This window comes from Mytilus edulis, chromosome 12, assembly GCF_963676685.1.
Source record: "Mytilus edulis chromosome 12, xbMytEdul2.2, whole genome shotgun sequence".
Classification (NCBI taxonomy): domain Eukaryota; kingdom Metazoa; phylum Mollusca; class Bivalvia; order Mytilida; family Mytilidae; genus Mytilus; species Mytilus edulis.
In genome coordinates, this window is record NC_092355.1 from 46,603,262 (window position 1) to 46,624,204 (window position 20,943).

The window sequence follows — 20,943 nt, forward strand, 5'->3', positions numbered from 1 at the left end:
AACATTTTGTCTATAAATTATCATGATTGATTCGTGTTGAATCGTATATTTTTCAAAAAGTAAGGAAAACACGATTTTATTTTTTTACAGCCAAAGGGAGGGGTACAGGTTTAGCAGGATCGATAATAACCTGAGCGTTATAGACTAAAAATTCCATTAGGTTGGAAGAAGGACTCCGTGGCGCAACGGTAGCGCGTCTGACTCCAGATCAGAAGGTTGCGTGTTCGAATCACGTCGGGGTCATATGTATTTTTGATGCAATTTTCTAGAAATATTGAAAAGGTCTCACATTCAACGTTTGTGACAATTGAAAGAAACTGATTGAAAACTGTGTGAGTGAAAGAGATACCTACTTGATGCCTGTTTCTCGTTCAAGTTACATGTCAGTGAAACACAAAGATTCTCACATACGTTATTCTTAATTTGTATCTAACAGTTTTCCTTCAATAACAATTTAATTTCAGACGGAAGATAGGAAAGCTAACGATTTTTATCAAAATCAAAGTATTTACTGGCAAATCACCGCTTATCTCCCCGAAATTGTTAGGATTGATACTGAGAGTGTGTGCCTTTTTTCTTCCTCTATGCATGATACCTTAACGATCTTCCTCAGTCCACAGTTGAGCTGAATGAACTCTGTCATATTAACATCTGAATTCATTCAAAATGGTCGTTTTCAGGACAGAATCAATCTGTGGTTAACTTATCGATAACTTTGATTCCTACTTGTCTTTGAGCGCGTTGAGTGAGCAGTGTGTGTGATTCATTACAAAAAGTGGATATCAAAAAGTCTGCGTCGTCGACAGGATTCGAACCTGTGCGGGGAGACCCCAATAGATTTCTAGTCTATCGCCTTAACCACTCGGCCACGACGACTTGATACGTTCGTCCAAAATTAACTCCTTTATACTTAATACCAGATGCGACAACAACCTGTCGTAAGTGCCACATCGTCAGTCGGAAGTCATCTGATAAGTTCTTAAATTTCCATTAGCAAGTCTGAATTAGGAAACTTAGCCTTTGTTAAATTATAGTAACTAGAGTTAAATTCGGCAAACAATTTTGGATTGTAGCCGCAGGCGATATTTTCAATATTCAAGTTTGTCTTGAACATTTTGTCTATAAATTATCATGATTGATTCGTGTTGAATCGTATATTTTTCAAAAAGTAAGGAAAACACGATTTTATTTTTTTACAGCCAAAGGGAGGGGTACAGGTTTAGCAGGATCGATAATAACCTGAGCGTTATAGACTAAAAATTCCATTAGGTTGGAAGAAGGACTCCGTGGCGCAACGGTAGCGCGTCTGACTCCAGATCAGAAGGTTGCGTGTTCGAATCACGTCGGGGTCATATGTATTTTTGATGCAATTTTCTAGAAATATTGAAAAGGTCTCACATTCAACGTTTGTGACAATTGAAAGAAACTGATTGAAAACTGTGTGAGTGAAAGAGATACCTACTTGATGCCTGTTTCTCGTTCAAGTTACATGTCAGTGAAACACAAAGATTCTCACATACGTTATTCTTAATTTGTATCTAACAGTTTTCCTTCAATAACAATTTAATTTCAGACGGAAGATAGGAAAGCTAACGATTTTTATCAAAATCAAAGTATTTACTGGCAAATCACCGCTTATCTCCCCGAAATTGTTAGGATTGATACTGAGAGTGTGTGCCTTTTTTCTTCCTCTATGCATGATACCTTAACGATCTTCCTCAGTCCACAGTTGAGCTGAATGAACTCTGTCATATTAACATCTGAATTCATTCAAAATGGTCGTTTTCAGGACAGAATCAATCTGTGGTTAACTTATCGATAACTTTGATTCCTACTTGTCTTTGAGCGCGTTGAGTGAGCAGTGTGTGTGATTCATTACAAAAAGTGGATATCAAAAAGTCTGCGTCGTCGACAGGATTCGAACCTGTGCGGGGAGACCCCAATAGATTTCTAGTCTATCGCCTTAACCACTCGGCCACGACGACTTGATACGTTCGTCCAAAATTAACTCCTTTATACTTAATACCAGGTGCGACAACAACCTGTCGTAAGTGCCACATCGTCAGTCGGAAGTCATCTGATAAGTTCTTAAATTTCCATTAGCAAGTCTGAATTAGGAAACTTAGCCTTTGTTAAATTATAGTAACTAGAGTTAAATTCGGCAAACAATTTTGGATTGTAGCCGCAGGCGATATTTTCAATATTCAAGTTTGTCTTGAACATTTTGTCTATAAATTATCATGATTGATTCGTGTTGAATCGTATATTTTTCAAAAAGTAAGGAAAACACGATTTTATTTTTTTACAGCCAAAGGGAGGGGTACAGGTTTAGCAGGATCGATAATAACCTGAGCGTTATAGACTAAAAATTCCATTAGGTTGGAAGAAGGACTCCGTGGCGCAACGGTAGCGCGTCTGACTCCAGATCAGAAGGTTGCGTGTTCGAATCACGTCGGGGTCATATGTATTTTTGATGCAATTTTCTAGAAATATTGAAAAGGTCTCACATTCAACGTTTGTGACAATTGAAAGAAACTGATTGAAAACTGTGTGAGTGAAAGAGATACCTACTTGATGCCTGTTTCTCGTTCAAGTTACATGTCAGTGAAACACAAAGATTCTCACATACGTTATTCTTAATTTGTATCTAACAGTTTTCCTTCAATAACAATTTAATTTCAGACGGAAGATAGGAAAGCTAACGATTTTTATCAAAATCAAAGTATTTACTGGCAAATCACCGCTTATCTCCCCGAAATTGTTAGGATTGATACTGAGAGTGTGTGCCTTTTTTCTTCCTCTATGCATGATACCTTAACGATCTTCCTCAGTCCACAGTTGAGCTGAATGAACTCTGTCATATTAACATCTGAATTCATTCAAAATGGTCGTTTTCAGGACAGAATCAATCTGTGGTTAACTTATCGATAACTTTGATTCCTACTTGTCTTTGAGCGCGTTGAGTGAGCAGTGTGTGTGATTCATTACAAAAAGTGGATATCAAAAAGTCTGCGTCGTCGACAGGATTCGAACCTGTGCGGGGAGACCCCAATAGATTTCTAGTCTATCGCCTTAACCACTCGGCCACGACGACTTGATACGTTCGTCCAAAATTAACTCCTTTATACTTAATACCAGGTGCGACAACAACCTGTCGTAAGTGCCACATCGTCAGTCGGAAGTCATCTGATAAGTTCTTAAATTTCCATTAGCAAGTCTGAATTAGGAAACTTAGCCTTTGTTAAATTATAGTAACTAGAGTTAAATTCGGCAAACAATTTTGGATTGTAGCCGCAGGCGATATTTTCAATATTCAAGTTTGTCTTGAACATTTTGTCTATAAATTATCATGATTGATTCGTGTTGAATCGTATATTTTTCAAAAAGTAAGGAAAACACGATTTTATTTTTTTACAGCCAAAGGGAGGGGTACAGGTTTAGCAGGATCGATAATAACCTGAGCGTTATAGACTAAAAATTCCATTAGGTTGGAAGAAGGACTCCGTGGCGCAACGGTAGCGCGTCTGACTCCAGATCAGAAGGTTGCGTGTTCGAATCACGTCGGGGTCATATGTATTTTTGATGCAATTTTCTAGAAATATTGAAAAGGTCTCACATTCAACGTTTGTGACAATTGAAAGAAACTGATTGAAAACTGTGTGAGTGAAAGAGATACCTACTTGATGCCTGTTTCTCGTTCAAGTTACATGTCAGTGAAACACAAAGATTCTCACATACGTTATTCTTAATTTGTATCTAACAGTTTTCCTTCAATAACAATTTAATTTCAGACGGAAGATAGGAAAGCTAACGATTTTTATCAAAATCAAAGTATTTACTGGCAAATCACCGCTTATCTCCCCGAAATTGTTAGGATTGATACTGAGAGTGTGTGCCTTTTTTCTTCCTCTATGCATGATACCTTAACGATCTTCCTCAGTCCACAGTTGAGCTGAATGAACTCTGTCATATTAACATCTGAATTCATTCAAAATGGTCGTTTTCAGGACAGAATCAATCTGTGGTTAACTTATCGATAACTTTGATTCCTACTTGTCTTTGAGCGCGTTGAGTGAGCAGTGTGTGTGATTCATTACAAAAAGTGGATATCAAAAAGTCTGCGTCGTCGACAGGATTCGAACCTGTGCGGGGAGACCCCAATAGATTTCTAGTCTATCGCCTTAACCACTCGGCCACGACGACTTGATACGTTCGTCCAAAATTAACTCCTTTATACTTAATACCAGGTGCGACAACAACCTGTCGTAAGTGCCACATCGTCAGTCGGAAGTCATCTGATAAGTTCTTAAATTTCCATTAGCAAGTCTGAATTAGGAAACTTAGCCTTTGTTAAATTATAGTAACTAGAGTTAAATTCGGCAAACAATTTTGGATTGTAGCCGCAGGCGATATTTTCAATATTCAAGTTTGTCTTGAACATTTTGTCTATAAATTATCATGATTGATTCGTGTTGAATCGTATATTTTTCAAAAAGTAAGGAAAACACGATTTTATTTTTTTACAGCCAAAGGGAGGGGTACAGGTTTAGCAGGATCGATAATAACCTGAGCGTTATAGACTAAAAATTCCATTAGGTTGGAAGAAGGACTCCGTGGCGCAACGGTAGCGCGTCTGACTCCAGATCAGAAGGTTGCGTGTTCGAATCACGTCGGGGTCATATGTATTTTTGATGCAATTTTCTAGAAATATTGAAAAGGTCTCACATTCAACGTTTGTGACAATTGAAAGAAACTGATTGAAAACTGTGTGAGTGAAAGAGATACCTACTTGATGCCTGTTTCTCGTTCAAGTTACATGTCAGTGAAACACAAAGATTCTCACATACGTTATTCTTAATTTGTATCTAACAGTTTTCCTTCAATAACAATTTAATTTCAGACGGAAGATAGGAAAGCTAACGATTTTTATCAAAATCAAAGTATTTACTGGCAAATCACCGCTTATCTCCCCGAAATTGTTAGGATTGATACTGAGAGTGTGTGCCTTTTTTCTTCCTCTATGCATGATACCTTAACGATCTTCCTCAGTCCACAGTTGAGCTGAATGAACTCTGTCATATTAACATCTGAATTCATTCAAAATGGTCGTTTTCAGGACAGAATCAATCTGTGGTTAACTTATCGATAACTTTGATTCCTACTTGTCTTTGAGCGCGTTGAGTGAGCAGTGTGTGTGATTCATTACAAAAAGTGGATATCAAAAAGTCTGCGTCGTCGACAGGATTCGAACCTGTGCGGGGAGACCCCAATAGATTTCTAGTCTATCGCCTTAACCACTCGGCCACGACGACTTGATACGTTCGTCCAAAATTAACTCCTTTATACTTAATACCAGGTGCGACAACAACCTGTCGTAAGTGCCACATCGTCAGTCGGAAGTCATCTGATAAGTTCTTAAATTTCCATTAGCAAGTCTGAATTAGGAAACTTAGCCTTTGTTAAATTATAGTAACTAGAGTTAAATTCGGCAAACAATTTTGGATTGTAGCCGCAGGCGATATTTTCAATATTCAAGTTTGTCTTGAACATTTTGTCTATAAATTATCATGATTGATTCGTGTTGAATCGTATATTTTTCAAAAAGTAAGGAAAACACGATTTTATTTTTTTACAGCCAAAGGGAGGGGTACAGGTTTAGCAGGATCGATAATAACCTGAGCGTTATAGACTAAAAATTCCATTAGGTTGGAAGAAGGACTCCGTGGCGCAACGGTAGCGCGTCTGACTCCAGATCAGAAGGTTGCGTGTTCGAATCACGTCGGGGTCATATGTATTTTTGATGCAATTTTCTAGAAATATTGAAAAGGTCTCACATTCAACGTTTGTGACAATTGAAAGAAACTGATTGAAAACTGTGTGAGTGAAAGAGATACCTACTTGATGCCTGTTTCTCGTTCAAGTTACATGTCAGTGAAACACAAAGATTCTCACATACGTTATTCTTAATTTGTATCTAACAGTTTTCCTTCAATAACAATTTAATTTCAGACGGAAGATAGGAAAGCTAACGATTTTTATCAAAATCAAAGTATTTACTGGCAAATCACCGCTTATCTCCCCGAAATTGTTAGGATTGATACTGAGAGTGTGTGCCTTTTTTCTTCCTCTATGCATGATACCTTAACGATCTTCCTCAGTCCACAGTTGAGCTGAATGAACTCTGTCATATTAACATCTGAATTCATTCAAAATGGTCGTTTTCAGGACAGAATCAATCTGTGGTTAACTTATCGATAACTTTGATTCCTACTTGTCTTTGAGCGCGTTGAGTGAGCAGTGTGTGTGATTCATTACAAAAAGTGGATATCAAAAAGTCTGCGTCGTCGACAGGATTCGAACCTGTGCGGGGAGACCCCAATAGATTTCTAGTCTATCGCCTTAACCACTCGGCCACGACGACTTGATACGTTCGTCCAAAATTAACTCCTTTATACTTAATACCAGATGCGACAACAACCTGTCGTAAGTGCCACATCGTCAGTCGGAAGTCATCTGATAAGTTCTTAAATTTCCATTAGCAAGTCTGAATTAGGAAACTTAGCCTTTGTTAAATTATAGTAACTAGAGTTAAATTCGGCAAACAATTTTGGATTGTAGCCGCAGGCGATATTTTCAATATTCAAGTTTGTCTTGAACATTTTGTCTATAAATTATCATGATTGATTCGTGTTGAATCGTATATTTTTCAAAAAGTAAGGAAAACACGATTTTATTTTTTTACAGCCAAAGGGAGGGGTACAGGTTTAGCAGGATCGATAATAACCTGAGCGTTATAGACTAAAAATTCCATTAGGTTGGAAGAAGGACTCCGTGGCGCAACGGTAGCGCGTCTGACTCCAGATCAGAAGGTTGCGTGTTCGAATCACGTCGGGGTCATATGTATTTTTGATGCAATTTTCTAGAAATATTGAAAAGGTCTCACATTCAACGTTTGTGACAATTGAAAGAAACTGATTGAAAACTGTGTGAGTGAAAGAGATACCTACTTGATGCCTGTTTCTCGTTCAAGTTACATGTCAGTGAAACACAAAGATTCTCACATACGTTATTCTTAATTTGTATCTAACAGTTTTCCTTCAATAACAATTTAATTTCAGACGGAAGATAGGAAAGCTAACGATTTTTATCAAAATCAAAGTATTTACTGGCAAATCACCGCTTATCTCCCCGAAATTGTTAGGATTGATACTGAGAGTGTGTGCCTTTTTTCTTCCTCTATGCATGATACCTTAACGATCTTCCTCAGTCCACAGTTGAGCTGAATGAACTCTGTCATATTAACATCTGAATTCATTCAAAATGGTCGTTTTCAGGACAGAATCAATCTGTGGTTAACTTATCGATAACTTTGATTCCTACTTGTCTTTGAGCGCGTTGAGTGAGCAGTGTGTGTGATTCATTACAAAAAGTGGATATCAAAAAGTCTGCGTCGTCGACAGGATTCGAACCTGTGCGGGGAGACCCCAATAGATTTCTAGTCTATCGCCTTAACCACTCGGCCACGACGACTTGATACGTTCGTCCAAAATTAACTCCTTTATACTTAATACCAGATGCGACAACAACCTGTCGTAAGTGCCACATCGTCAGTCGGAAGTCATCTGATAAGTTCTTAAATTTCCATTAGCAAGTCTGAATTAGGAAACTTAGCCTTTGTTAAATTATAGTAACTAGAGTTAAATTCGGCAAACAATTTTGGATTGTAGCCGCAGGCGATATTTTCAATATTCAAGTTTGTCTTGAACATTTTGTCTATAAATTATCATGATTGATTCGTGTTGAATCGTATATTTTTCAAAAAGTAAGGAAAACACGATTTTATTTTTTTACAGCCAAAGGGAGGGGTACAGGTTTAGCAGGATCGATAATAACCTGAGCGTTATAGACTAAAAATTCCATTAGGTTGGAAGAAGGACTCCGTGGCGCAACGGTAGCGCGTCTGACTCCAGATCAGAAGGTTGCGTGTTCGAATCACGTCGGGGTCATATGTATTTTTGATGCAATTTTCTAGAAATATTGAAAAGGTCTCACATTCAACGTTTGTGACAATTGAAAGAAACTGATTGAAAACTGTGTGAGTGAAAGAGATACCTACTTGATGCCTGTTTCTCGTTCAAGTTACATGTCAGTGAAACACAAAGATTCTCACATACGTTATTCTTAATTTGTATCTAACAGTTTTCCTCCAATAACAATTTAATTTCAGACGGAAGATAGGAAAGCTAACGATTTTTATCAAAATCAAAGTATTTACTGGCAAATCACCGCTTATCTCCCCGAAATTGTTAGGATTGATACTGAGAGTGTGTGCCTTTTTTCTTCCTCTATGCATGATACCTTAACGATCTTCCTCAGTCCACAGTTGAGCTGAATGAACTCTGTCATATTAACATCTGAATTCATTCAAAATGGTCGTTTTCAGGACAGAATCAATCTGTGGTTAACTTATCGATAACTTTGATTCCTACTTGTCTTTGAGCGCGTTGAGTGAGCAGTGTGTGTGATTCATTACAAAAAGTGGATATCAAAAAGTCTGCGTCGTCGACAGGATTCGAACCTGTGCGGGGAGACCCCAATAGATTTCTAGTCTATCGCCTTAACCACTCGGCCACGACGACTTGATACGTTCGTCCAAAATTAACTCCTTTATACTTAATACCAGATGCGACAACAACCTGTCGTAAGTGCCACATCGTCAGTCGGAAGTCATCTGATAAGTTCTTAAATTTCCATTAGCAAGTCTGAATTAGGAAACTTAGCCTTTGTTAAATTATAGTAACTAGAGTTAAATTCGGCAAACAATTTTGGATTGTAGCCGCAGGCGATATTTTCAATATTCAAGTTTGTCTTGAACATTTTGTCTATAAATTATCATGATTGATTCGTGTTGAATCGTATATTTTTCAAAAAGTAAGGAAAACACGATTTTATTTTTTTACAGCCAAAGGGAGGGGTACAGGTTTAGCAGGATCGATAATAACCTGAGCGTTATAGACTAAAAATTCCATTAGGTTGGAAGAAGGACTCCGTGGCGCAACGGTAGCGCGTCTGACTCCAGACTGATGAATTGAGCACAGCCCAAGATGGAAGTGTAAACAAGTCTCCGGAAAAATTTCGTTGAATTCAACGGATTATATATGATATATTCATAAACAAAGGTAATTCTGATAAACATTGCATTGTATTTGACATTTTGGAACTGATAAACTGTTTATATATATGCTGTTTACCCCTACTCGGACGATTTAATCGTTTGGAGGAGGGGGGTCGACTTGGGTGCACTTGACTTTTTTTGTTAGGCAGTGCTTGCTTTGGAATTTAAAAATGTCTCAGTTGGAGCCGAATCGTCCGAATGTAGGAAATTCTCGTAGAAACCCAAAGGAAAAAAGAAATCGGTTTTCTAAACAGAATTATGTGACTGATAATAAATATTATCAGCGAGAATGTACTGTAAGGGTGGAAAAAATTCCTACACAAGTAATTGGAGAAAATGTTGTGATAGATGATATTGAGACTTTAACCGGACTGAATTCTGTATTAGCAGTAGTACGATGCGATTTATCGTCATATGATGTAACCTTTGACTCGAAAGAGAATGCGTTTAAGATGTTACGAGGCGTAGAAATTGCCAATAGAGATTTTGAATGTAGTATGATGTTTTCGGACATAACTGTAGTTTCAGTTATAAAACTACCGTCCTATATTTGTGACGATGAGATTACAAGTAAGATTGAAAGTAAAGGAGTGAAAGTAGTTTCACCTGTTTACAGACGAACCGTACCTGGGACTCAGGTTGCTGATGGCACACGATTCATGAGGTGTAAGTTTCCTCCAGGGGTAGTAGCCCTGCCGTGGTCAATGCCTTTTAAATTTGGCACCGATACCAAATACTATCGTGTGGTTCATAACAACCAAACAAAGGTTTGCTCAGAGTGTTCGTCTCCTGAGCACATGAGAAAAGATTGTCCACATTTTCTGTGTTATGGTTGTGGAGAAACTGGACATGCATTGAAAAGTTGTCGAGCAAAAAAGTGTAAATTTTGCCGTAATTTGCCGTTGAAATGTGTTTGTAAGCCTTCAGCCAGATGGGAACGTGAAAACCGTAACCGAGAAGAAAATAATAAAAATTGTCCAGACTGTGGAGAATATTTCTGCATGTGTAAATGTAGAATTTGCGGAAATGCAAACTTGAAATGTACATGTACTTGCTACACATGTGACACAGTTCCATGTGTATGTAAATGTCACAATTGCCGAAGTGACCCGTGCGTTTGTCCTTGTAATGATTGTTTCAAAGTTCCGTGTGTATGTCGATGCACAGAATGTGATCAACCATCAGAAGATTGTATTTGTATGGTAGCTAATGACAGCAATTCAGACGTTATAATACAAATAAGACCAGATGTAAATAGTGCAGATGAGGAGGATACAGAAACTTTCGTAAAGTCTACTTTCAGTGAAAATGTTCATGACAATGAAAGTAAACTGAGTGAAAAATGTATTGAAGGTGAAGAACAACAGGACAGTGGTGGTTTAGAAAAAGTGCGAAAAACAGAAGTCTCAAAGCTAACAGTAGTGGAAGTAGAAGTGCACAATGAGCAAAATGGGGTTCAAGATGGTTTAAAGAGGAAGCGTCCGATTTCAGAGGATGGTACTGGTGACAATGATGATCATAGAACAGATGGTTCAATTGAAAATGACATAGTTGTTAGTGAAAATATTGTAGCTGGAACAGACAGGGAATTAAGTGAAGGTAAAAAAATCAAGAGAGATGATGACACCAATCTTTCCTGCGATGCTGTTGTAGGAGAGAGTGGTGGAATTAATGATGTTGATATGGATAATAGTCTCTCATTGAATGAAATGATTAGCACCCCGGTTGGTGATGAAGTTATCACCACTGAAGGTGCAAAAGAAATTGAAGAATTGTCTGTCTGTTCTGGTGATGGGTATGAAAGTTCAGTAGAAATACTGGATACAAATAGTGATGTTGATATTAAAATTGTTGGTCAGTTTATTAGTGCTAAGGAAGCTCGAAAATTAAAAAAAAACCAGAGAAAGCTTGAAAGGAGATCAAGGTTAAACCCTCCTCCTAATCTAGATGGTAAAGGTGTTAGATCTGTAGGTCAAACATGTGAAAGTACTAAGATGTAAACAATGGATAAATATGTAATTTTATTTTATTTCATTTTTGCAATGGTGCTCATATGTTCATTTAATTGTAATGGTCTTAGATGTGTAAATAATTTTCAGAACTTTGTTAGTGTTATTGATGATAAAAAAATTAGTATTGTACTTTTACAGGAGACTTTTTGGGATAATAGTTATATAGATAGTATTAAGCATTTATATCCAGGTAAAATCACTTGTAATAATGGTTTGAATTGTAGACAAGGTGTTGCTGTACTTTCAAATAATTATTGTAAAGATAAAATAAAATTTGTTTATTCTGATGAAAAAGGTAGATTTTTACATGTAACATTTATTGAGAATGAAAAATTGTATAATATTATATCTTTATATGCGCCAAATACGGTAACTGAAAGATCAGAGTTCTTTGAATTTGTAAAACTGTATACGGAGAATATGGACAATCTGATTATTGGAGGCGACTTCAATACTAGTTTGTCTCATTTAGACAGAGGTGGCAAAACAAAACATATTGTAGATGAACCATGTAGAAAATTATATGAAATAGTTAATAATAATAATGTGTATGATGTGTGGCGTGCTAGAAACACACACAGTAGAATATTTTCATGGAAACGTATTAGTAATAATGAATTACAACAGAGTAGGATAGATTATTTTTTAGTTAGTAGACAGTTGTCACCATGTATTCAAAATGTATATTATAACTTAACTAGTTTAAGTGATCATGCTTTTGTTATATTGAATGTAAACTGTAATAATATAGAAAAGGGTCCTGGTTTGTGGATTCTTAACAATACACTTTTACATAATGAACAGTATGTTAGAAGAGTTAAGGAAATTATAACTGTAGAAAGAGAAAATGAATTATATGAAAGAGATATTTTGATATGGTGGGATAATCTAAAGTATAAAATTAAAAGATATTCCCAAATCTTTTCTTCTTCTATAGCTAAAGAAAATAGAAGAGATTATTTTAGATTAGAAAAGCAAATTAATAATTTATGTGAAAAAGCTGCCAACGGCAATGATATTGATATAGCTAAATTGGAAAGTTTGAGATTAGAATTGTCTCAATATGAATTGGAAAAATGTAGAGGTGCTGTTCTCAGATCTAAAGCTGTTTGGGCTGTGGAATCAGACAAAAATACAAAATATTTTTTAAATTTAGAAAAATATAAACAGGAGAATAATTCTGTAAAGGAATTGTTGAATGTGAATAATGAATGTGTTAATGACATTAATGGTATTTTAGATTTGCAATATGATTTTTATAAAGAATTGTATACTTGTATTAATACTGATGATATAAAAATGAATGAAATATTAGATTGTGTAGATGTAAAAATAGATGAAAATGATCATCAATTATGTGAGTCAGATATTTCGTTTGATGAAATAATAAAAGCATTATCTCAAATGTCCAAAAATAAAAGTCCAGGATCAGACGGACTTACTGTTGAGTTTTATTGTCATTTTTATTCTGAGCTTAAGTATGTACTTATGAAACTGTATAATACTATTCAACAAAAGGGATTTTTAAGTAGATCAATGAAATGTGGTGTTATAAGTCTTGTATTTAAGAAAAAAGGTGACAGAAGATCGCTTAAAAATTATAGACCGATATCTCTGTTACAGGTTGATTATAAAATTTTGGCCAGAATAATGGCAAATAGATTTAAAACTGTATTACCAAAAATTGTTTCTGTTGACCAAACTTGTTGTATAATGGGTCGAGATATATCTAATAATGTAGCAAATGTTAGAGATATCATAGAAATTATTGAAAGGGATGAACTTGAAGGTTATATTATTAAAATTGATCAAGAAAAGGCTTTTGATAGAGTGAGCCACTCATATTTATTGAAGGTTTTGAAAAGATATGGTTTTGGAGATAAATTTATCAAATGGATAGAAATATTTTATAATGGTATTAATAGTGCAGTAAAATGCAATGGTTTCTTAACAAACTATTTTTGTATTAAGAATGGTATTAGACAAGGCTGTCCTATAAGTGCATTATTGTATGTTTTAGCTGCTGAGCCTTTACATAGTAAGATTGTTAAAAATGATTTGATAAAAGGTATTGTTGTTCCAAATAGTGGAAAAGAAGGACTAATTTTTCAGCATGCAGACGATACAACTTTATCTGTTTGTAATAAACAATCTATATCAGAAGTTTTCAAAGTTTTTGATTTATATAGTAAAGCAACTGGTGCTAAAATTAATAGACAAAAATCTGAAATTTTGTGTGTTGGAAAGGGAGATTTGTCACCTGTAGAAAAACAGGAGTATGGTTTACAAGTATGTGATAATAATGTACAGTTACTTGGTGTTTATGTTGGAAAAAATAGAAATATATGTGATGATCTAAATTGGAAAGAAAAGATATCAAAATTAAAATCTCTTTTGAATATATGGTTACAAAGGCAATTAACCTTGCAGGGTAGAGTTGTTGTTGTAAATACGTTAATGATGTCTAGATTTTGGTATACGCTTTTTGTATCCTCTATCCCAGAATGGGCTTATAATGAGATAAAGATTTTATGTGTTAATTTTGTATGGAATAAGAGATCTCATTTGGTGAATTATAATGTTATAATAAATCCTAAATGTAATGGAGGTTTGCAATTAGTTGACATGAAATGTAAAATACATGCATTTAGACTAAAGTTTTTAGGAAGATTGATAAATGATGAATATGATGTACTATGGAAGCATACTTTTAAATATTTTGTGTCAAAGATTTATAATATGAATCTTGGTTTAGAAGTATTGTTTATTCAAGTACCACATTGTGAGTTAAAATGTTTACCGACTGTGTATATAGAAATGTTAGAAGCTTGGTACATCTTGAGACAGAAGTCTGAATTGAAATTAAGTGTAGAAAATATATATGATCAACCACTGTTTAGGAATCCGGAGATTGTTCTGAAGGATAAACCAATACTTTGGTATGATTTTATAAATGCTGGTATTATCACTCTTAAGGATATATGTTATGAGGTTAAAACAGGGTTTTTGCCTGATTGTGCTATTGTTGAAATAATACAAAATGTATTTGAAAATGCAAATGTAAATAATGTAATTGATCGTTATCATTGTTTAATATGTGCTATACCTGATGACTGGAAGCAGACCGTGCAAAGTGAATTGCATCATAGGAATACAAAAAGAACAATAGACATTTCTGTTATTATTAATTATGTACCATTTGAATTACCATTGTGTACTGTTAATAAGCTGTATAATTGTTTACTAGATGATATTTGTAAAGATCCATGTGGTGTTGAAATGTGGAAAACACTGTTCAATATTGATGATAATGACTTTAGAATAATGTGGTGTAATGTAAATTTATTCTGGAAACCTGCAAAGTTTATTGAACTAGATTACAAAATACTTCATAATTGTATATTTACTAAAAGTAAATTCAAAAGAATTGGATGGTCTGATGATGATTTATGTGATGTTTGTGGTAGTGAAATTGAAGATCTTTTACATATGTTTATAAACTGTGATGAACTTTTAGAATTTCATAACTATTTGTCTGAATTGTTTGTAAAATTATTTGAAAATTGTGATTCTGACAAAATAAGTGCTGTACAGAGTGAACATTTGCTACTATTTGGGTTAAATTGGAAAATGAAAGGTGTAAATGACTGTTTTGTTAACTTTTTGCTTTCAACTGCAAGATATTGTATATTTAGAAGAAGGAATATTATAATGAATGGCAAAACAAATGTAAATTTAGTTCAACTTTTCAAGTACACACTGAAACATTATGTCATGTACTTTTATGTGTATATGTGTCAAAAATGTAAAATGAATTCTTTGTTTGAAAAGAAATTTTTGCTTGATAATCTTCTGGTTAAAGAAGTAGATGATGATATAATATTTAAATTGTAGAAATTTGAATATCTAAAATGATTGTGTCATGTAGACATTTATAAAGAAGCTTGAAATTGAATGTTATAGACATTTTGAATTGATATTGACACTTGTGATAATGTTTTATGTATTTTAATGTGTATAATATGATGTCTTATTTTAATAAAGATAAAAAAAAAAAAAAAAAAAAAAAAAAAGCGCGTCTGACTCCAGATCAGAAGGTTGCGTGTTCGAATCACGTCGGGGTCATATGTATTTTTGATGCAATTTTCTAGAAATATTGAAAAGGTCTCACATTCAACGTTTGTGACAATTGAAAGAAACTGATTGAAAACTGTGTGAGTGAAAGAGATACCTACTTGATGCCTGTTTCTCGTTCAAGTTACATGTCAGTGAAACACAAAGATTCTCACATACGTTATTCTTAATTTGTATCTAACAGTTTTCCTCCAATAACAATTTAATTTCAGACGGAAGATAGGAAAGCTAACGATTTTTATCAAAATCAAAGTATTTACTGGCAAATCACCGTTTATCTCCCCGAAATTGTTAGGATTGATACTGAGAGTGTGTGCCTTTTTTCTTCCTCTATGCATGATACCTTAACGATCTTCCTCAGTCCACAGTTGAGCTGAATGAACTCTGTCATATTAACATCTGAATTCATTCAAAATGGTCGTTTCCAGGACAGAATCAATCTGTGGTTAACTTATCGATAACTTTGATTCCTACTTGTCTTTGAGCGCGTTGAGTGAGCAGTGTGTGTGATTCATTACAAAAAGTGGATATCAAAAAGTCTGCGTCGTCGACAGGATTCGAACCTGTGCGGGGAGACCCCAATAGATTTCTAGTCTATCGCCTTAACCACTCGGCCACGACGACTTGATACGTTCGTCCAAAATTAACTCCTTTATACTTAATACCAGATGCGACAACAACCTGTCGTAAGTGCCACATCGTCAGTCGGAAGTCATCTGATAAGTTCTTAAATTTCCATTAGCAAGTCTGAATTAGGAAACTTAGCCTTTGTTAAATTATAGTAACTAGAGTTAAATTCGGCAAACAATTTTGGATTGTAGCCGCAGGCGATATTTTCAATATTCAAGTTTGTCTTGAACATTTTGTCTATAAATTATCATGATTGATTCGTGTTGAATCGTATATTTTTCAAAAAGTAAGGAAAACACGATTTTATTTTTTTACAGCCAAAGGGAGGGGTACAGGTTTAGCAGGATCGATTTTGAGTAATCACCTTACAAACCAATATAAACGTATGGCAAGATATAACCATGAAGGAATTTAGTTTTTGTCAGACACAAGAACTCATCACTATCATAAACGTATACGTATATATGCATACAATTTCAACTATCAAGAACAAGCGGTCGATGTCGATAGTCCGTTTTCTAACTGTTCGAGTTAGACATGTCACTTGTTCATTCTTGAAAGCCTTCATATTCCCCGTCTAACGATGGGAACTGTTTCTGATTGTGTTGACTATAAATGCTTGTATGGTAATTCTGTTGTTTATCTGTACAAGCGGTTGCATTTCCTCTCCTTTCCCAACAAACAAACGAACGAAACGCTACTAGTCTGCTTTCTCTGGAGCTCATCCTCAATGGCTCTTATACGTCAGGAAACTTACATGTATTCTAATAATGATTGTTTTAAGAACAACGATGTATGAATGAACTATTCTAAATTCGTCAATATCAGTTATGCATGACTAAAATATAACTTTTATTACAACTTCTGTATTACTTATTTGGATTAATGACGGCTATCATGTTCAACATTGCACAACTATTATCATAGAATTAAAAAAAAAATCCTCAAAAATCCTTAAAAAAAAATAATGCCTTAGCTTAGATAATTGGTATTTTTTCACAAAAAGTTCGTGTAAATGATTGTCAAATGAATTTAAATATGTAAGAATAAAATGTTAAAAAGAAACTAAAAAAAAACCCATGTATGTTGTATTTTTTTGTCAATTAAAAACTTTAAAATTGCAATAGTTTCATTAGCATTTAAACACAGCCAGATTTGAATACAAGTTAAGAAATTCCGGTAAAGTCAATGATATCAAACAGATGTACAATGGTATATCAAATTGGGTAATATTGCATTTAGTTTTTATTAAAGATTAAAACTACTATTTTTTACTTCATATTTGAATCTTTACGCCAATTGCCGCTAAGAAAGTAATCAAAAATTGTTTCCTTTTATTTTTATACATTTTCGGATTTACGAATCTGAATTTTATTTTCAATTAATTTACACAATTTAATTATTGAATCTTTATTCTCATCGTGTATTAAATCTTAGTGTATTAACATCGTGACATCATACTCTTTCTAATCCTTTCTGTATATCCTTTCCAAATAACAACATTTATACCTGTGTACGCTTGAACTCACACCTGCGGCTAAATAGCTACAAGGTAAACGAATTGACCTCAAGCCGAGAAATATACAGTGACCTTTACAAAATAATATACACACTCTGCTCACACATTAGTTGCATTGAAATGATTATCAAAACAATAACGGTAAATAGACAAGTAAATAGTAAAAATGTTCAATAAATATTTTATGAATAAAATCTCAACAATAATTAATTAAATTTATTCACAAACATTTACTAGAGACAGAGACATATAATTTTATAGGAGTTTAATTCAATGAATACAAAACGGTATATGCATATTCATTTTCGTTCATTATTATATTGTGGTTAATAACTACGACCATTCGTCAGCTGTGCGCTTTTAATTACGTATATTGTCGATAAGCTATAAGAGTTAAACAGATTTTATTTTTTCCCAGAATTCAATAAATCGGGCTAATACGTCACGACCCACTCGAGAATTCAACCAAAAAAGTTACAAATACTTGATTTTCTCCGTTATTAGAAGGAATATAAATTTAAAACTTTGCAAATGTGTTTTTTTATGTTAAGATGAACATAATTAGATGATAAGTAAAAAATCGCGGAATTTCCCTTTAACGATCTTCCTCAGTCCACAGTTGAGCTGAATGAACTCTGTCATATTAACATCTGAATTCATTCAAAATGGTCGTTTTCAGGACAGAATCAATCTGTGGTTAACTTATCGATAACTTTGATTCCTACTTGTCTTTGAGCGCGTTGAGTGAGCAGTGTGTGTGATTCATTACAAAAAGTGGATATCAAAAAGTCTGCGTCGTCGACAGGATTCGAACCTGTGCGGGGAGACCCCAATAGATTTCTAGTCTATCGCCTTAACCACTCGGCCACGACGACTTGATACGTTCGTCCAAAATTAACTCCTTTATACTTAATACCAGATGCGACAACAACCTGTCGTAAGTGCCACATCGTCAGTCGGAAGTCATCTGATAAGTTCTTAAATTTCCATTAGCAAGTCTGAATTAGGAAACTTAGCCTTTGTTAAATTATAGTAACTAGAGTTAAATTCGGCAAACAATTTTGGATTGTAGCCGCAGGCGATATTTTCAATATTCAAGTTTGTCTTGAACATTTTGTCTATAAATTATCATGATTGATTCGTGTTGAATCGTATATTTTTCAAAAAGTAAGGAAAACACGATTTTATTTTTTTACAGCCAAAGGGAGGGGTACAGGTTTAGCAGGATCGATAATAACCTGAGCGTTATAGACTAAAAATTCCATTAGGTTGGAAGAAGGACTCCGTGGCGCAACGGTAGCGCGTCTGACTCCAGATCAGAAGGTTGCGTGTTCGAATCACGTCGGGGTCATATGTATTTTTGATGCAATTTTCTAGAAATGTTGAAAAGGTCTCACATTCAACGTTTGTGACAATTGAAAGAAACTGATTGAAAACTGTGTGAGTGAAAGAGATACCTACTTGATGCCTGTTTCTCGTTCAAGTTACATGTCAGTGAAACACAAAGATTCTCACATACGTTATTCTTAATTTGTATCTAACAGTTTTCCTCCAATAACAATTTAATTTCAGACGGAAGATAGGAAAGCTAACGATTTTTATCAAAATCAAAGTATTTTCTGGCAAATCACCGTTTATCTCCCCGAAATTGTTAGGATTGATACTGAGAGTGTGTGCCTTTTTTCTTCCTCTATGCATGATACCTTAACGATCTTCCTCAGTCCACAGTTGAGCTGAATGAACTCTGTCATATTAACATCTGAATTCATTCAAAATGGTCGTTTTCAGGACAGAATCAATCTGTGGTTAACTTATCGATAACTTTGATTCCTACTTGTCTTTGAGCGCGTTGAGTGAGCAGTGTGTGTGATTCATTACAAAAAGTGGATATCAAAAAGTCTGCGTCGTCGACAGGATTCGAACCTGTGCGGGGAGACCCCAATAGATTTCTAGTCTATCGCTTTTTTATCATTAATAAAATTTTTATTACATATTTACATACTGTCACCATTGAGACATCCCTCGTTGGTGAGAATTTTGTTATATACAGAGTTGTTAGTAGTTATCCTCCTACATTAGTAAAAAAATAAAATACATCTAGATGTACATGTTTTAAAAGTTAAAAGAATTATATACAGCATATATGTTTTTTTTTTTTTTTTTTATAGCGATTCATTTTTCAAAAAAGTCTATATGAATAGACGGTGGACAAATTCTATATTGAAAGCGAGACAACTCCAAAGTATTTTCAAAAGTCAAACACACCTAAGTGCGATCGATAATTTTACGTTGGAATGTGATCTATTGTTCTAACAACCAATCAAATAGAAGTAACTGTCTAGACAAACAAAACTATGTTGTCGTTTTGAATATCTAATAAAGTGTTTTTGTGTAAAAAATATTTGTAGAATAATTGTCTTTGTTGTGTCATTTTATAATACGTGTATGCGTATTCAATGTATTTTCTTATTGTGTATTTGAAAAAACGTAATGCATCTATTTCTTTGTCATGAAAAACTTTTAAATTCCGTGTTTTGAATATGCAAACTCGGGCTACACTAAGGAAAAAGTTTAGCAAATAAGTATTAATATCTTGTGAACGTTTTAAAAAACCAAGTAAAAATAACTGTTCATAATCAATGGAATTAACCATGTCAGGTGGGTAATTAATAAATATGTTGTGTAATGTGTCTTTCAGGTAATCATGAAGTGGTTGAATCTTTTGACAATGTACAAACAGGTGACCAAGATTCTCTATACCTTGGCCGCATGCTTTGCATGTGCCTGTATCTGCCTGACCTATTCTGACCAACTTTTCAAGTGTAAAAATAGCTCGATGGACAATCCTATAATTTAAACAATGACAATCAGGAGGTAAACAACTCTGATTGACAACCAAATAAAGACTTTTGAAATTGAGAGGCGGATACTGCTCCTCCCAATGCTTTTCAGCAGAGGGCGTTTCAAAAAAATTTGACAGAAGAAGGCTGTAAAATAATTTCGTCACAGCACTTCTAAAATGAATTTCTCTGTCATTATCTAAACAAATTTTAACAATCGGAGCATTTTCAACATTCAGAGGATTTTCGGATTTTAATAGTTCTTTCCACTCTTCAGGAATACATCGTATGATTTTTTCGAAAGCTGTTTTTATTTGTTCTGTTTTTTCATCAGGAAATTTTTGTTTTATTATTTCATCTATTGAATTTGATGTGAAGAAACCCGGCATAAATTCATAGCAAATGTCTTTTATCCGTATCAAGCTTGTTTGAATGAATTTTTCAAACAGAAGCATTTTACCGTTGCATGTTATATTTGGATTACAAAACAGCGGATTATTATATACATGTTGCACTTGAAAATCGATTTTGAAATCGGCTTTTATTTTATAATATGCGTTTATCATTTCTTGATAATAAAGTGGTAAGTGTTTAATCTGTTTTGAATTTAAATGCGTATACACAATATCTTGT

The 20,943-nt window shown here is 34.4% G+C and overlaps 19 non-coding genes across 19 annotated transcripts; 9 read left to right on the forward strand and 10 right to left on the reverse strand.

Moving 5' to 3' along the window:
• Positions 1-171: 171 nt before the first annotated feature.
• Positions 172-243, forward strand: Trnaw-cca (transfer RNA tryptophan (anticodon CCA)). Its single transcript has one exon. It is a non-coding gene; the product is annotated as a tRNA-Trp (tRNA).
• A 551-nt stretch (positions 244-794) lies between these two features.
• Positions 795-876, reverse strand: Trnas-aga (transfer RNA serine (anticodon AGA)). The gene has a single exon. It is a non-coding gene; the product is annotated as a tRNA-Ser (tRNA).
• Positions 877-1,280: 404 nt separating this feature from the next.
• Positions 1,281-1,352, forward strand: Trnaw-cca (transfer RNA tryptophan (anticodon CCA)). Its single transcript has one exon. It is a non-coding gene; the product is annotated as a tRNA-Trp (tRNA).
• A 551-nt stretch (positions 1,353-1,903) lies between these two features.
• Positions 1,904-1,985, reverse strand: Trnas-aga (transfer RNA serine (anticodon AGA)). The gene has a single exon. It is a non-coding gene; the product is annotated as a tRNA-Ser (tRNA).
• A 404-nt stretch (positions 1,986-2,389) lies between these two features.
• On the forward strand, positions 2,390-2,461 carry Trnaw-cca (transfer RNA tryptophan (anticodon CCA)). Its single transcript has one exon. It is a non-coding gene; the product is annotated as a tRNA-Trp (tRNA).
• A 551-nt stretch (positions 2,462-3,012) lies between these two features.
• On the reverse strand, positions 3,013-3,094 carry Trnas-aga (transfer RNA serine (anticodon AGA)). The gene has a single exon. It is a non-coding gene; the product is annotated as a tRNA-Ser (tRNA).
• A 404-nt stretch (positions 3,095-3,498) lies between these two features.
• Positions 3,499-3,570, forward strand: Trnaw-cca (transfer RNA tryptophan (anticodon CCA)). The gene has a single exon. It is a non-coding gene; the product is annotated as a tRNA-Trp (tRNA).
• Positions 3,571-4,121: 551 nt separating this feature from the next.
• Trnas-aga (transfer RNA serine (anticodon AGA)) lies at positions 4,122-4,203 on the reverse strand. Its single transcript has one exon. It is a non-coding gene; the product is annotated as a tRNA-Ser (tRNA).
• Positions 4,204-4,607: 404 nt separating this feature from the next.
• Trnaw-cca (transfer RNA tryptophan (anticodon CCA)) lies at positions 4,608-4,679 on the forward strand. The gene has a single exon. It is a non-coding gene; the product is annotated as a tRNA-Trp (tRNA).
• Positions 4,680-5,230: 551 nt separating this feature from the next.
• Positions 5,231-5,312, reverse strand: Trnas-aga (transfer RNA serine (anticodon AGA)). Its single transcript has one exon. It is a non-coding gene; the product is annotated as a tRNA-Ser (tRNA).
• Positions 5,313-5,716: 404 nt separating this feature from the next.
• Positions 5,717-5,788, forward strand: Trnaw-cca (transfer RNA tryptophan (anticodon CCA)). The gene has a single exon. It is a non-coding gene; the product is annotated as a tRNA-Trp (tRNA).
• Positions 5,789-6,339: 551 nt separating this feature from the next.
• Positions 6,340-6,421, reverse strand: Trnas-aga (transfer RNA serine (anticodon AGA)). Its single transcript has one exon. It is a non-coding gene; the product is annotated as a tRNA-Ser (tRNA).
• Positions 6,422-6,825: 404 nt separating this feature from the next.
• On the forward strand, positions 6,826-6,897 carry Trnaw-cca (transfer RNA tryptophan (anticodon CCA)). Its single transcript has one exon. It is a non-coding gene; the product is annotated as a tRNA-Trp (tRNA).
• A 551-nt stretch (positions 6,898-7,448) lies between these two features.
• Trnas-aga (transfer RNA serine (anticodon AGA)) lies at positions 7,449-7,530 on the reverse strand. The gene has a single exon. It is a non-coding gene; the product is annotated as a tRNA-Ser (tRNA).
• Positions 7,531-7,934: 404 nt separating this feature from the next.
• Trnaw-cca (transfer RNA tryptophan (anticodon CCA)) lies at positions 7,935-8,006 on the forward strand. Its single transcript has one exon. It is a non-coding gene; the product is annotated as a tRNA-Trp (tRNA).
• A 551-nt stretch (positions 8,007-8,557) lies between these two features.
• On the reverse strand, positions 8,558-8,639 carry Trnas-aga (transfer RNA serine (anticodon AGA)). The gene has a single exon. It is a non-coding gene; the product is annotated as a tRNA-Ser (tRNA).
• Positions 8,640-15,863: 7,224 nt separating this feature from the next.
• On the reverse strand, positions 15,864-15,945 carry Trnas-aga (transfer RNA serine (anticodon AGA)). The gene has a single exon. It is a non-coding gene; the product is annotated as a tRNA-Ser (tRNA).
• A 2,318-nt stretch (positions 15,946-18,263) lies between these two features.
• Trnas-aga (transfer RNA serine (anticodon AGA)) lies at positions 18,264-18,345 on the reverse strand. Its single transcript has one exon. It is a non-coding gene; the product is annotated as a tRNA-Ser (tRNA).
• A 404-nt stretch (positions 18,346-18,749) lies between these two features.
• On the forward strand, positions 18,750-18,821 carry Trnaw-cca (transfer RNA tryptophan (anticodon CCA)). The gene has a single exon. It is a non-coding gene; the product is annotated as a tRNA-Trp (tRNA).
• The last annotated feature ends 2,122 nt before the right edge of the window (positions 18,822-20,943 follow it).